This window comes from Schistocerca gregaria, chromosome 2 (genome assembly GCF_023897955.1).
Source record: "Schistocerca gregaria isolate iqSchGreg1 chromosome 2, iqSchGreg1.2, whole genome shotgun sequence".
NCBI classification, from domain to species: Eukaryota; Metazoa; Arthropoda; class Insecta; order Orthoptera; family Acrididae; genus Schistocerca; species Schistocerca gregaria.
This window is the reverse complement of record NC_064921.1, coordinates 459,703,520-459,718,124: the sequence shown is the minus strand read 5'-3', so window position 1 is coordinate 459,718,124 and position 14,605 is coordinate 459,703,520. Positions and strand designations below refer to the sequence as shown.

The 14,605-nt window shown below is 41.5% G+C and overlaps 1 protein-coding gene across 1 annotated transcript in view; it reads left to right on the top strand.

Moving 5' to 3' along the window:
- Positions 1 to 1,161: 1,161 nt before the first annotated feature.
- The window catches only part of LOC126325807 (clavesin-2-like), a 142,863-nt gene continuing 129,419 nt past the window's right edge, over positions 1,162 to 14,605 (top strand). Inside the window, exon 1 of the mRNA XM_049995296.1 lies at positions 1,162 to 1,415. The gene's annotated coding sequence lies outside the window, so the exon portion shown is untranslated. The remainder of the gene's footprint in view (positions 1,416 to 14,605) is intronic.

Sequence of the window (14,605 nt, the reverse complement as noted above, 5' to 3'; positions counted from 1 at the left end):
TTGCACTGTAAATTACTCGAATGCAGGTTAATTCAAGGAGGGCGGACATGAAATCGGGATCACCTCTTACAAATTAAAAGTGAACAATAATATTAAATCAGTATATTACCTGCTTAATTAGTACAAATATGCTTACATTTGCCAGCACTCGCAAGATGTCCGTCTACACACAACCAAGACAAGAGAAGAAGTGAAGACGACTAAAAAATTAACAAAAGAGCGTATCTTGTCGTCTCTTTATATCATTTTGTTATATTTCTTTGCCCTTGAAACTTACACAGAGAAATTATTATTTTACAGGTACATGAGAAAAATGCATATTATTCAATTTTTAAATGTCTCTTCTTTATAAATACTGTCTTTAAAGTCTTTTCGAATTATTTCACTGGGGACGCTATATGGTCCGACTGGTGGACGAGTGTTTCTGCACTACCAGCAGAGACGTGCAGTCGTGCAGCGAGGTTTTTGTTTGTGATCCACCTGTCCAAATGAGAGTGTTCGCACATTGCAGGAGTCACAGCTGTGGGCAGCCGGCCCGCACGCGGGAATTCGGACATGTTAGCATGGCCTTGTTGCCATAATTGTAGAAGCCTCGCTCAACGACTCACCGTGCTTTCGTTCACAGCCGTGTCTCCTTAGACATTCTCCAAGGGCCTATGAACATCTGCGATGCTTTAGTTTTCCGCCAAAAGAAACTGAATAACAGCTCTCTGCTTAGATTGCACCTCCGTTATAGATGCTATTTTGGAAGTAACGTGCAGCGCCGCCACCTATCGGAACTCCATGAAACGGGCAAATTCCACGATGTCCCACAACAAATTCCGAATTTTTTGAACAGAAATTGCCCGAGAAATGAACGTGTTTCATTACTTATTGAACGGATCTCTTAAGTGGTAATATATGGATTTGGATTACCAGTTCCTCCATTTGCTTTACAATCGAAGAAAAAGTTGGTTGCAATCGGGGGATTGAAGCTGATTTTAAATATGTATCTGCCACAATACATAGTGGGTAAAAATTTTAAAGCCTAAAGTGTGTATGTGTCTATATTACTATGTGTAATGCTTGACATCTACAAAAGTTTATCTGGCGACGTCCTCTTTATCTCACTGTTGCTTTCATAGAATCAGTTCAATGAGTTCGCGCAGGGAGAGCCTGAGAGAAGACACACAGATTCGTTAAGTGTCTACCAAATGGAACTCACGAAGCGACGCCGTTGCTTGAGGTAAACTGCTCGTACAATGAGGCCGTAAATTCAAGGACGGCTACGTACAAGGTTATCAGTATTCCAGCAGACGGCTGCCTGCAGATCGCGTCATTCTGCGCATGCGTAAACTCCTGCAGTATTCGAGATAATTTGTGTTGCCGTGGTCAGTGTTACTTCTTCTACTGATAGCACGACAGTCTGTTGACAGGTACGTCCGACTTGTGTGTGTGCGTTTGTTTGTTTTTCTTTCTTTTTTAGATATATTTAACGAAGTTCTCGAGGTAAATTTTAACTATAACTCCTAATAAAAGCACAGCTTGATTCTTATTGCGGCACCTCCCTCCGGAGGTTAGAAACCTCCCGCAGGCATGGATATGTGTGTTGTCCTTAGCATAAGTTAGTTTAAGTAGTGCGTAAGTCTAGGGACCGATAACCTCAGCAGTTTGGTCCCTCAGGAATTCACACGTATTTTAACATTTTGATTCTTATTGCACTTGTCGTATACTTGCTTCATGTCAAAATTACCATCTGCCATAAACTTACAGTACTGGCTACGAAACTGTATGAACATTACAGTATCCGACAGTGTTTACCTTGGCCTCCCCTGCTAACATACTACTCTCAGGTATTAACTTCTATTTTTTTCGAGTCTCATAGCTCATTTGATTAATAAGAGTGGATACTGAATTGTACTATGTCTATCAACAGCCGCGCGGCCTGGGGCGTCTTGTCACGGTCCGTGCGGCTCCACTGTCAGAGGTTCGAGTCCTCTCTCGGGCAGGGGTGTGTGTTGTCCATAGCGTAAGTTAGTTTAAGTTAGATTAAGTAGTGTGTAGGCTTAGGGACCGATGACCTCAGCAGTTTGGTCCCATAAGACCTCGTCACGAATTTTTCTAACAATAGTTGCAAAATTGAATGCCACTCGAAATAGCCAAGCACTAAAGCGATTTGAGTGAGTTTCAGTTTCAAATTAGGATCGCAATGTATTTGCCTAATTACACTGTGTTTGATATAAAAGGAAAGAAAGTTGCATCCATAACTTCTTCGGTCATGCTTCATAATGAAGCATTACGACGATCAAACGAAGCTTTGTGCTCGTAAAGAATGTACTTTTTCTCGCGGAGTATATAAAGATACAAAATCTTGGACCGTCTAATTCCTGCAAAAGTATCAAAGAAATGTGCTAAAGTTGAACGGTATGGCGGTCCTAATCGACTCTGTCGTTATGTGTAACAAGAAGATAGGCCTTGCCTACTAAGAAGAAACGTATTTGATCTTGACCCTACTTTATACGACATAGACACAGAATTAGCTACGGCTGTTGTAAGTGGTACTATATGTAGAGTGAAAATCAATAATTGTCCAAGCGTCAAAAGAATCATTCCGAGTTATTCAATATTCTTTCTTTTTTTTGACAAAAGTATTTCAATGAAAAAATCTCAAAAATATTTTTATTTATTGTCTACAGTAAGAGTCACACTACTGTAAAAATGTTTTTTAAGTTCCCTTCATTTTATCAATGACAATAAATATTTTATTTTGAAAAACGCAGAACTCGCTAAATGCCATGCAGGTATCGGCAAAAACGAGGTAAGTGCGAATGAACGCAATTTCGAACCTTTGTCAGTTTTCTTAATACTAAGCATTTTACAGATACAGTATCATGTGATTAAATTATTTTTAACTCTTCCGTTAATTTTATAGTGCCCAAAGTAATTTTAATTGATTAACTGTTTGAAAAATGTTCTATTAGCTAGTTTCAAACACGGCAGCATCTGTTGCGAATCCCTTTTCTTTTCACCTGACTATTTCTTTTTACATTGTTGTGTCGCTAAAATAAATTCTTCATTATGTCAGTGGTAAACCTTTTTTGAGAATCTTGTAGGTGCTCCAGTCTTCAAGTTCGTTAAACACAGTTCTAATCTTACCGACACCAGGTGCAATTTTGTTCACTCGAATCCAACAAACTTTGGAAATATTTTCATTGTGTTAATATATGTATCGACTGTCACAAATTGATTATTAGGCATCGCATTCTCAATAAGTTTTAGCTACTTGGCACTCTGACATTTTCCAGCTTCTTAAGTCTTCCAATCTGGACAAAAGCTCTATCACTCGCTACAAAAAATACAAACCTTTGTGGCACTCACCCCGCTTTAGCCCCACCCAAGGGGCTGGCACAGTAAGCTCACGCTGTCTTTCGAACCTTTTATGCATTGTTAGAAATGACCGTAGTGCTTAGGCCAGTATTACACTATCAAATTTCTTTGTCAAATATCTCTGTCAAAAGTCTTTGTCAAAGATATTTGATGGTGTAATAGGAACTTTGTCAAATGCTGTCCAATATTTGATCAAATCTAGGGTCTCGCTGTAGATTTGATCAAAGAAATCGCTTGTCTTCTGTTCACTGCAATGTGACATGTTACCACATGGAGCGTTAGCATCGCTGCAGCGTTCTGTCGTCTGTAGTGTTTTTATAAAAATTGCCAGTAAATACAATTGGTGTGTGCCGACAACTACAAAATTATTAGAGATGTATGAAGCTGATGAGGCGCTTTACAACGTGAGGCACCCTGAATACAAAAAGAAATGAAGATTGGAGACCTGACCTGACCTAACCTAACCTAACATACTGTATAACCTCTCCTATAGCAAGGAATCAGAGTGTTACAGTGAGCCTGTTTTATGAAGATGTAGCAGTTCTCAAATGAATATTGTGCTTTGTGATATGAGGATACACTTCACTGAGCACATACAGAAATGTATGCTCATCCATTCTTAAATAATTGAAGTACGACTTGACGTCTTCCACTGTAAGCTCACGTAACAAGTTTTGTTGAATGCTTTTATCGTGTCGTCGTAAAACCCACGGCTTCACCCAGATTAGATTAGTTTTTCGTTCCACAGATCTGTGCTGAGGAGATCCTCGTGGATGTGGAACATGTCAATTTTTTTTAAGCTGAAATCGCAATACTAATAGTATGAATAAATACAATACATCATTTGTTTCTACATAAAAAATCGTCAATGGAGTAGGAGTTGGCCACTAGTAAGTCTTTCAGGCTCGTTTAAACTGATCTTTATTTGTAACTAAATTTTTTATGTTTGCTAGCAAATTATTGAAGATGCATGTTCCTGAGTAGTGGATCCCATTTTGAACCAAAGTAAGTGCTTTTAAGTCCTTGTGCAGATTATTTTTGTTCCTGGTATTGTATGTACGAACTGAGTTGTTTGTTGGAAAAATAGATATATTATTTAGGACAAATTTCATTAAGGAGTAAATATATTGAGAGGCAGTAGTTAGTATACCCAGTTCTTTGAAACGTTTTCTGCAGGATGTCCGTGAATTTACTCCACAAATATTACGTAATACACGCTTTTGGACTCTGAAAACTTTTGTTTGACTTGAAGAGTTACCCCAAAATATTATACTATATGACATTATGGAATGAAAGTAGGCAAAGTATGCAAGCTTTTTCACTGTTATGTCGCCTATTTCTGCTAACAGTCTAATTGCAAATACAGATTTGTTAAGGCGTTTCTGCAGTTCTGTGGTGTGCTCCTCCCAACTCAATTTATTATCAAGTTGTAATCCCAGGAATTTAAGAATGTCAACCTGGTATGTACAGTTCCTTCCCCCCCCCCCCCCCCCCCCCCCCACTTCTTTTCCCCATGTGCACACAATGCAATTACGGTACGTGCAACTGCTGTGGTTAATAACAAATTGTTGTCAGCCATCTTGAACTTTGACGAAAAATTTGATGACAGTGTAATACTCCTTCAAGCGTTACGTCAAAGATCTTTGTCAAATATATTTGACGGAATATTTGATCGCATCTTTCATCAAATCTTTGACAAAGAAATTTGATAGTGTAATACCGGCCCGCTTTTCAGGTTGTTGCCAACTGCACTTAGATTAGTTTTTCGGATCGAACTCAAAAAAAATATTTTTGGCACTTAGCCTGTTATTAATTTCTACTCTACATATATTAACTTCCGACGCATCAGAAGGGGCTTAGGAAAACTATTTCAAATGTATGATGTCTAAGCGAACAGCTTTCGTGACAAGTAAATAGGCAAAAGGTTTTATGTAACATGATAAGAGAGTCCAACTTTTGTTAACTAAATCGTTTCAGGCAAATGCCGGGTTGGTTCCTTTGAAAGGGCACGGCCGATTTCCTTCGCAATCCTTCCCTAATCCGAGCTTGCGCTCTGTCTCTAATGACCTCGTTGTCGACGGGACGTTAAACACTAACAACCACCACCAAACGTTTGTTAAATAAGCTGTTAATGGTAACTGTACAATGTGTCAACATTGTACAGACATATTCATATCAAAGAACACACAAAAAAGTGTTTGTTATTCGGCACATTAAAAGGTTTCTGTTTTTTATCACTGTATCATCACAGCCAGCTGTTGATCTCCTCCTCCTTCTTCGTCTTCTTGGTCTAGTTCTTCTTCTATTTATGGTGTGGTCATTATTTTTAGCATGTTGCCAAAGCCTTCCATGTATTTGGCATATGCTGAATATTTTTAGTTCGATGCTGCTCCGTTATGTGCTACATACACTCATGTTCAGAAAAAAACAGAACACCTTGAACGACTAGAGATAGGACGTTCATATTCACAGGCCGTGTACATTTCTACGTTGTGCAGAAATAATGAGCATTTTAGCCACCCCGTTGAGTATATGTCGCCGGCCGGAGTGACCGAGCCGTTCTAGGCGCTACAGTCTGGAACCGCGCGACTGCTACGGTCGCAGGTTCGAATCCTGCCTCGGGCATGGATGTGTGTGATGTCTTTAGGTTAGTTAGGTTTAAATAGTTATAAGTTCTAGGGGACTGATGACCTCAGCAGTTAAGTTCCATAGTGCTCAGAGCCACTTGATTTTTTTTTAGTATATGTCCTGTTGCGTAATGGGCACAGGGTCCGCCATGGGCCCTGATAGCTTGTTCCAACCTTGGCGGTATCAACGCGTGTAAGGAGCGAATGGCGTCCTGTGGTACCACCATCCATGCTACATTCACCTGGCTCCAAAGTTCATCTGGGATGTTTGGCATTGGATCACAGCGCTGCATTCATCGTCTCATCATGTCACACACATTGTAGATTGGCCACAAGTCTAGGGATATGGGGGGCCAGGGCAAAAGGCTGAGATCCTGTGACATCAAGAAGGCACGCGTTCGTGCTGCAAGCGTCTGGCTGCGGGTAGCGGGATGCTTTTCACGTAGGTCACACTGGTCACAGTGCCCTCGATTTGCACCAGCTGTGATTTGTGGTTGTACCCATTAGCACCCCACATCGTGAGGCCTTGAGTTGGCGCTATATGTTTTGTGAGAATGCAGTCACTGTGATGCCGCTCGATCTGTCTGCAGCGAACCAAAATGCGAACATAATTTCCAAAAAATGGTTCAAATGGCTCTGATCACTATGGGACTTAACATCTATGGTCATCAGTCCCCTAGGACTTAGAACTACTTAAACCTAACTAACCTAAGGACATCACACAACACCCAGCCATCACGAGGCAGAGAAAATCCCTGAGCCCGCCGGGAATCGAACCCGGAAACCCGGGCGTGGGAAGCGAGAACGCTACCGCACGACCACGATATGCGGGCATCATCATTTTCATACAAACAGAACCTGGATTCAAGCGAAAACACTATCTGATACCAATCCCGTGCCCAGTGACGTAGTTCCATACAACTTTACAATCTATTATGTTTCTGTACATTGGTCAAAGGTAGGCGAAGAAGTGGACGACGCGCACATCACCCATGCAGTAATAAACGGCGACAGACTGTGTACGATGTGTTTCACTGTTCCACTTTTGGGCCAGAATCGACGAGATCTCAGATGTGTCCTGCAATGCCATTTGGATGAAGTGTCGATATTCTCGTGGGGTGGTCTCAATGGTGCCACCTGACCCATATCTTTGTGTTCTACGGCCTTCCGTGAACCATTCTGCACACACCCGTTGCACTGCTGAAACACTTCGTCCCAGCAGTTACCCCGATGGAAGCATCATCTTCTCTCATGCCAACAATGCGCCCGCTTTCAAACTCACTGATTTGACGATACTGTTCGCGCATCCTGCACCTCTGCTGAAATCACACTGATCCATCACCTTCGCTTTATACTCTACTGGACATTAAAACTGCTACACCAAGAAGAAATGCAGATTATAAACGGATATTCATTGGACAAATATATTATACTAGAACTGACATGTGATTACATTTTCACGCAGTCTGAGTGCATAGATCCTGAGAAATCAGTACGCAGAACGACCACCTCCGGCCGTAATAACTGCCTTGATACGCCTGGGCATTGAGTCAAACAGAGCTTGGATGGCGTGTACAGGTACAGCTGCCATGCAGCTTCAACACGATACCACAGTTCATCAAGAGTAGTAACTGGCGTATTGTGACGAGTCAGTTGCATGGCCACCATTGACCAGACGTTTTCAACTGAGGAGAAATCTGGAGAACGTGCTGGCCAAGGCAGCAGTCGAACATTTTCTGTATCCAGAAAGGCCCGTACAGGACCTGCAACATGCGGTCATGCATTATCCTGCTGAAATGTAGGATTTCGCAGAGCTCGAATGAAGGGTAGAGCCACGGGTCGTAACACATCCGAAATGTAACGTCAACTGTTCAAAGTGGCGTCAGTACGAACAAGAGGTGACCGAGACGTGTAAACAATGGCACCTTATGCCATCACGCCAGTATGGCGATTACCAATACACGCTTCCAGTGTGCGCTCACCGCGATGTCGTCAAACACTGATGCTACCATCATGATGCTGTAAACAGAACCTGGATTCACCCGAAAAAATTACGTTTTGCCATTCGTGCACCCTGGTTCGTCGTTGAGCACACCATCGCAGGCGCTGCTGTCTGTGATGCAGCGTCAAGGGTAACCGCAGCCATGGTCTCCGAGCTGATAGTCCATGCTGCTGCAAACGTCGTCGAACTGTTCGTGCAGATGGTTATTGTCTTGCAAAAGTCCCCATCTGTTGACTCATGGATCGAGACGTGGCTGCACGATCCGACACAGCCACGCCGATAAGATGCCTGTCATCTCGACTGCTAGTGATACGAGGCCGTTGGGATCCAGCACGGCATTCCGTATTTCCCTCCTGAACCCACCGATTCCATATTCTGCTAACGGTCATTGGATCTCGACCAACGCGAGCAGCAGTGTCGCGAAACGATAAACTGTAATCAAAGTCGGAAACGTGGTGGTACGCATTTCTTCTCCTTACACGAGGCATCACAACAACGTTTCACCAGGCAACGTCGGTCAACTGCACTTTGTGTATGAGAAATCGGTTGGAAACTTTCCTCATGTCAGCACGTTGTAGGTGTCGCCAGTGGTGAAAACCTTGTGTGAATGATCTGAAAAGCCAATCATTTGCATATCACAACATCTTCTTCCTGTCGGTTAAATTTCGCGTCTGTAGCACGTCATCTTCGTGATGTAGCAATTTTAATGGCCAGTAGTGTAACTACAACGAGAGCACCAGACACATTTTACCAATAGGTGGTGTTGCGCCGCGATATCGATGTTGACTTTGAACCCGCAGGTTAATCGTTTCTGCAGAAGGTAGTAATGTACACGCCCTGTGAATATGAACATCCTATATCTAGTCGTCCAAGATTTTATATTTTTATTTTTTTTACGTGAGTGTATGTTGCAGTATTCCCAAGCTCCCAGATTACAGCGTTATTCCTTGTTCCCGCGTATCATGAGCATTTCCGACTGGCTCAATCCAGTGATATCTATTTGCAGGAGTTGTCCTGTCGATCACTGCCAATTTCTGCCGGAGGAAATTCCACCCATCACCTGCGTGTGAACAAGTAAATGTGTGCACAAATGTACCAACATATCTAAATATAACGCAGTCGTCGATCTGACTGATATGTGATTTGTGGAGTTTTTCATTGGTCGGAAATGTATTATTGACGATCACGTGCCATTTAGATTTGACGGGCATCCTAATGCGACAGTTGTGTACGTTTCTCCAGATGACGTTCCATTTCTGTGGAAGATATTGGTTTTTCGATTCAGTTACAGTGAGCTGTTGATCTCAGGATGTTGTAAATGTCTTTGTCGGTAAGTAATTTTGGTTGTCCGCTTCGATGTCTGTGTAACAAAAGTCATGGTAATATTGTGTGATGTGCTGATATGTTCGGAAAAAAAAATGGCTGTGAGCACTATGGGACTCAACTTCTGAGATCAACAGTCCCCTAGAACTTACAACTAATGAAACCTAACTAATCTAAGGACATCACACATCCATGCCCGAGGCCGGATTCGAACCTGCGACCGTAACGGTCGCGCCGTTCCAGACCGTAGCGCCTAGAACCGCCCGGCCACAACGGCCGGCTCTTATGTCTGAGCACTAGATTTTAGGTTAGGCTTGGACGTTGCCCCCGTACTTCTTTCTTTATGCGATTAATTAAAAGTATTCGGTACTTATGTCTCACGCTCACAAGATTAAGACCTCCTTATTGGAAATAGCAGAGTCAGCTTGTCGAATTGTATTTTGAACAAGTTGTCTCTCGATAAGAGCCAGCAAAAGGGTAGCCGGATGTTGTTTGAAAGTGAAAATGATACAGATAACATCTGTCGTGTGTACCATCGATTACTTGCAATTGATACGTCTTTCATCCTCTCTATTTGAAGTAAGTGTAGTTTGTAGATTATCATTTGGGCAGGAATTGATTTAGGTAGAGACCAATGGATTTATGCGAAATGCTAAGAGCACTTTTCAGCCACCTTACCTTTCGGTTTTAGCACTTTCGTTGATATTTTTGTGAACAGTTTCAGCGCCTATTTTAACAAACATGCCGCCGTGAAATGCTCCGACAAAACATTAACAAAGTTATGATTCTGTAGTCATATTTTCCAGAGCTTTGGAACACCATGACAAACACATTTTACCATTAAAAATGGTTCATTCTATACGTCAGTTAACATTAATATTATGTGGCATTTTGCTACCAATATTTGGCAAAAAACTCGTTTCGTTGTCTCACACTGTTTACGTAATAAAAGGATTGCAAGTATTATGTGCTTCATCCAGTATAAATGCACAGAGATGGCGCGATCTTTCGGGGTCACCAGGAGGACTTTAGAGGAACTGGACAAGGGAAGAGATAAGGCAGACTAACCTCAGAATCTTTGCCTCAGGCCTATTCGAATGCCTCAGCTGTTCGTTGTTGTTTTGTGTTGTGGTCTTCAGTCCAGAGACTGGTTTGATGCAGCTCTCCATGCTACTCTATTCTGTGCAAGCTTCTTCATCTCCCAGTACCTACTGCAGCCTACATCCTTCTGAATCTGCTTAGTGTGTTCATCCCTTGGTCTCCTCTACGATTTTTACCCTCCACGCTGCCCTCCAATACTAAATTGGTGATCCCTCGATGTCTCAGAACATGTTCTGACAACCGATCCCTTCTTCTATGCTCCAGTCACCGAAACAAGAGACGTACCGTAAACACGGCAAGACGCGTGACCACAGCGCTGCCGTCTAGGGGTGTACAAGGCAGGGGCGTGATAAATTAAAAAATGAAAGTCGTGTTTTTTTATAACCTGAACATGATAAAGTAATCCGAGAACTACCTTCCGACACCTTTTTTTATATAACATTAAAATTTATTGTCACTTAAAAAGAGAAATATTTAAGCTTTCAGGAAAAGTTTTTTTTTAGCGTTACTCTATATATATCACGCCATATCTCCTAAGCTGTGTGTCGCACAGCAAAATAATTTTATAATTGCCTTCAGTACTATATGTTGATGACGTCTGCAATTTTTCTGCCCAGTAGAGTGAGTAATAGTGAAGTAATAAATTATAATCTCACGTCTGACGCAGAACTTTTATCAAATCATCATCCGAAATATAGTAAGCGACAAACTTTTCCCCTTTAAATTTTTTGTGGGGGTGTAAGCGAGTAAAGTTTCAGAAAGTTTTGAATTTAATTTTGTAGTTTGTTTGAATGCGATGGGTGGAAGCGTTTGTCCTTTATGAGCGATACATTGTGCGGTTCGCAGGCGCGGCGCTGTCAGTGTGGCCATCTCAGTTGCAGGTGTGAGCTCGTTAGTGGGTGTTGTACAGCGGCGATTTCAGGATATCTTAAGTTCATCTGTAAAGACGCTTGAAAGACTAGTTGTTGATTATTAGAGTGAGTATATGTGTTTGTAGTCACACTGAGCATTCACTGTTTAGGTGCACATCCAATAGCATCGCATGATTTCTTATTTTATATATTCACTTATTTCATTAGCATCACATTATGTTATCCACGGATTCAGCAAGCAAGGTCGACATGTCAGTTCCGAGTCCACCAAAGAAACGAGCAAAGAAGAAATCATTAAGTTCTTCTGAGAAGCACATGGTGCTTAATGTGTGTAAAACGGAACTGTTACATCCAGAGCAGTCGATGAGTGACATTGTTTCGAAAACAACTGCAGCTACAGGCGTTGGACGTTCTTCAGTGAATCTTGTGATAAGTGAGTACAAGGCCCCACACTCTTTGGTTTCTCCCAAGAAAGGAAAATTACGACAGAAACTTTCTGAAAGTGTTGATGACTTCGATAGAAATGCGATACGAAGGAAAGTACACGATTTTTTTTTTTTTTTCGTAACGAATTGCCAACAATTGACAAAGTGCTTACAGTCGTGGACGAAGATACAGATCTGAGCAATTTTCGGAGAACTACATTTTGTAAGTTATTGAGAGAAATGAATTTCAAATATGTCTGGCGTGGGCGCTATAGCATGCTAATAGACAGGGATGACATTTTATGGAGGCGGCGTTATCTTCGAACCATTAAACGGTTGAGAGATGAAGGCAGATCCATTTACTATTTGGACGAGACGTGGTTGAACGCAGGACATACCCGAAGTTACGTCTGGGTAGATGACACTATAAATTCCTTAAAACAAGCGTTTCTGTCCGGATTATCCACCGGAAGCAAGGGCCCATCAGGTAAAGGAAAACATCTGATTATCGCACACATTGGCAGCAAAAGCAGGATTCGTTGAAGGATGTTTGTGAACTTTCGAATCCAAGAAAAGTGGAGACTATCATGAGGAAATGTGCGCCGAAACCTTCGAAAAGTGGTTTCGAGACGTTCTTCCTCGGCTTCAGGAAAATGCAGTTACTGTTCTTGATAACGCGCCGTACCATTCTCGGAGAAAAGGAAAAGTTCCCAATGCGAATTCCATTTAGCACGAAATATCGGAGTGGCTAAAATTTAAAAACATGGATTGCGAAGACGGTATGTTGAAGAAAGAACTTTTAGATATAGTTAAAAATCACAGAACAGCGCACAACGAATACGCAATAGATGAAATGGCGAAGAATGCAGGGAAAACTGTTCTCAGATTTCCTCCGTACCACTATGAATTAAACGCCATCGAGTGAGTGTGGGCCAGAATCAAAAGCTATGATGGAGCGAAAAACAAAACATACAAATTGCCGGAAGTTAAAGTTTCTGCAAGAAGAAGCAGTAAGAACAGTGACTGCAGAGAATTGGAACAAGTGCGTCCTCCATGTTGTAGAAAAAGTGGAAACTCAAATGTGGAAATTAGACTGCATTATAGAGGAGAGAGAAGAGCGGTTTGTTATAAAACCTCAATGAAAACAGTTCAAATTCGACAGAGTGAACCTTGTTTGGTTCTTTATCATTATTATTACTGGTATTGTTATTAAAATTAACAATGAATTGTGTTTGGATGAAGCGTTTTGTTTGCAACCTGAATGAAAATAAATTTGCTTCGACTGAATGAACTCAGTTTAACATTATTATTAAATTTATTTTGTAGATTGTTGCCCAAGTTTCTCACGCCCCGCTGCGACAGCTCGGCAGCCAGCCGAACGCCGCCAGCTGCAAAGCGTGCGCCAAGGATTTTCCACAGCCCTACGTATCACGTGAACACCGAATGCTTTCTCTGGAAACGAGCGTAGTCACTCACGAGACACTGTTTATGTTTCGTCCCAGCTCTCGGTGAATAGACTTTAGTCAAGTTGTGTCACACACTCCTCTTCTCCCCTATTCTATTCAATGCCTCCTCATTAGTTATGTGATCTACCCATCTAATCTTCAGCATTCTTCTATAGCACCACATTTCGAAAGCTTCTATTCTCTTCTTGTCTAAACTATTTATCGTCCACGTTTCACTTCCATACATGGCTACACTCCATACAAATACTTTCAGAAACGACATTCTGACATTTAAATCTATACTCTATGTTAACAAATTTTTCTTCTTGAGAAATGGTTTCCTTGCCATTGCCAGTCTACATTTTATATCCTCTCTTCTTCGACTATCATCAGTTATTTTGCTTCCCAAATAGCAAAACTCCTTTACTACTTTAAGTGTCTCATTTCCTAATCTAATTCCCTCAGCATCACCCAACTTAATTCGACTACATTCCATTATCCTCGTTTTGCTTTTGATGATGTTCATCTTATACCCTCTTCTCAAGACACTGTCCATTCTGTTCAACTGGTCTTCCAAGTCCTTTGCTGTCTCTGACAGAATTACAATGTCATCGTCGAACCTCAAAGTTTTTATTTCTTCTCCATGGATTTTAATTCCTACTCTGAATTTTTCTTTTGTTTCCTTTACTGCATGCTCAATATACAGATTGAATAACATAGGGGAGAGGCTACAACCCTGTCTCACTCCTTTGCCAACCACTGCTTCCCTTTCATGTCCCTCGACTCTTATAGCTGCCATCTGCTTTCTGTACAAATTGTAAATAGTCTTTTGCTCCCTGTATTTTACCCCTGCCACCTTCAGAATTTGAAAGAGAGCAGTATTGCCTCACGTGTTCCAACATTTCTACGGAATCCAAAATGATCTTCTCCGAGGTCCCTTCGTCTGTAATTTGCGTTAGTATTTTGCAGCTGTGACTTATTAAACTGATAGTTAGGTAATTTTCACATCTGTCAACACGTGCTTTCTTTGGGATTGGAATTATTATATTCTTCTTCAAGTCTGAGGGTATTTCGCCTGTCTCATACATCTTGCTCACCAGATGGTAGAGTTTTGTCAGAACTGGTTACTACCTGCGAAAGACCGAGGTCGGTGTTTCGTGTAACGTACGGTACATGTACCACAAACATATATGTAAGCCGCCAATTAGAATTTGAAAAAACACAGCAGACGAGGAATTGGTCGGTCAGTATACTTTCCAAATTTTAATCTCGTCAACATTAGGTGGAGTTTTTCCATTGATGTCTGTCGTTTCTTGATTCGCTTCCACGAATGGTTTATCCCCTTTATCTCACTTTAATGTCTAATTTCGCGAAACTTTCTTTACATATAAAACTGCTATACCGTTTTCATTACTTTATTGTGAATGTGCATCGTTTATTCAGT